Below are 2,106 nucleotides of genomic sequence, written 5' to 3' on the forward strand. Positions count from 1 at the left end.
CAAGAAAAAACATATAGTTATCCTCTTGGCTAAGGGAAGTAGATAAAATTGCCGGGGAGAAAATTGGGATCTTGGGGGTGGGGTGGGTTGGGGATAAGGGGGGACGGGGAGAGAAAAGTGAGAAGGGGAGGTTTGGGGGATCTTGGGGAAACAGGAAGATTGGGATAAAGGAAGGTTGGATAGGAGAACAGGGAAGCACATATCTTAGTTAAGGGAGCCACCTTAGTGTTGGCAAGAGCCTTGAACCTAGAGTGGCTCCCAGGAGCCCAAGGCGATGTCCCCAGTTAGTCCCTTTTAAACTATTTCTTATGTTGGTGAATTTATTTATTTGACAAAAAGAAATGTATGAAACACCTAACTAATATTTGTTGATGAACCGCTTGAAAGGCTTAGGGTGCAGTGATCGCCGCTGAGGAGTTTATAGCCTAGTGAGGGAATGAATAAATAAATAAGAACATAAGGGCTTAGTATCCCAGTGTGGTAAGTGCAGTAAAAGCGTGGGAGGTGGAGAACGACAGCAGAGCATCAGGGCAAGTCCTGCCTGTGTGTGGGGGGGGACTAGAGGAGGGGTGCTAGTGTATAAGGGCTGAGTCATGTGACATTCAGGGAGCAGCTTTCTATGCAGAAAGAAAACGGGATAAACTCTTAGGTTAAGGAGGAGCTTTACATGCTGCAGGAATCAGCAAGAAGGCAGTTTGCTTCCAGAAGAACGAAGAACCAACTCTTGTTCTCCTGGAGCTTTCATTGTGCTATGTGGACACAGACCCACAAAAGGATAAACCATCACGTAGAGACGCGCCTGGTGGCAAGAGCGGCTGTGGAAGGGGTGGGTCTGGAGGAGAGAGAATGTGTGCTAGTTCAGTGTCATAGCCAGATGGGGAGTGCAAAGGCCTAGAGAAGCTGAGAGACAAGCAGAGAGACTCGGGAGTAGCGAGTAGCGAGCATGGGGGACGCTGGGGGCAGATTAGGTTCCGTGCCTCGCCAGGGACAGTTAGGCAGGAGGCTTTCGTGCGTTTGGATTTATCCTCAGTGAGATGGGGTGCTGGTGCGCAGTTTTGCCTATCCAGCATCCATCTTTATATCTGGATTTCTAAATTAGTTCAAGAACAACTCTGAATCCATAGTTAAAACAAACATTGTGGAGAAGCATGTCAAACCCAAGCTCAAACCTTCTGCATCATGGTAGCAGGGTTGAACATCTCGGGTGGAAAAGGCTTGATTACATAATATAATCCATAAAAGCCATTTTGATAGCTTTTGTTTCCTAAATCCACAGCAAGGCAAGACGTGAAACAGCCCAGAAAACAGAAGAAGACAAGAAGATTGAAGGGGAAAAGGAAATGGTATAATTGCAGAGACACAGGAGCTAGAGCCGGCAGAAATGATGAAAGCTGTGGGCGTGAGTGACAGAAGAGACCCCTTAAAGAGGGACCAGAAATCAGTTCCATAGCTCACGTGCTCTGGAGGTCTGGAAACTGTGTGGCTGCTTGCAGAGAGACTACTGACCGGTGAGGATGATGGCACACAATGTCACCTCTACTTCAGTTCCCGCCTCCAGGTTTCTACCCGGCTCGAGTCCCTGTCCTGCTCCCCTCAGCGATGGACTGAGATGGGGAACTGTAAACTGAAATAAACCCTTTCCTCGCCAGGTTGCTTTTTGTCATGTTTATCACAGCAGTAAACAAAGGCAAAGGGTGCTTATGATTAAAGTATGTGATATGCTTGTGTGAGTGTGAAAATATCTTTATGAAACCCATAACTATGTGCAGTGAAAACACACATAAACATGTGTATGCACGTGTGTGTGCACACACGCACACAAATACACACACCGAGGCCAACAGGGTAACATGCTCTTCCCCTCACATATCTAAGCTGGAACCAGGGCTGGAGAGGCAGTGACATTCAGCCCTAGCCAATCTCAGCCAATAGCACAGCGATTAAACAGACTGCACCTCACCAGAAAGAAAAACAGCAAGGGACTGAACATAATTTGAAATCTATATGATAACAGCAACTATAACTTTAATATTTAAGATGTCATGTTCTGAACTAAATGCTTTACATACACTGGCTCACTCAATCGTTAAAACTATAAAATATGAC

General features: G+C 46.2%; 1 long non-coding RNA gene across 1 annotated transcript in view; it reads left to right on the forward strand.

Annotated features, from left to right (window-relative positions):
* Positions 1-1,768, forward strand: part of LOC126499688 (uncharacterized) — a 5,790-nt gene extending 4,022 nt beyond the window's left edge. Inside the window, exon 3 of the long non-coding RNA XR_007591159.1 lies at positions 1,277-1,768. This is a non-coding gene — a long non-coding RNA (uncharacterized lncRNA). The remainder of the gene's footprint in view (positions 1-1,276) is intronic.
* Positions 1,769-2,106: the final 338 nt, after the last annotated feature.

Source organism: Alexandromys fortis, unplaced genomic scaffold, assembly GCF_014885135.2.
Source record: "Alexandromys fortis isolate MF-2015 unplaced genomic scaffold, M_Fortis_MF-2015_v1.1 scaffold_37, whole genome shotgun sequence".
NCBI lineage: Eukaryota > Metazoa > Chordata > Mammalia > Rodentia > Cricetidae > Alexandromys > Alexandromys fortis.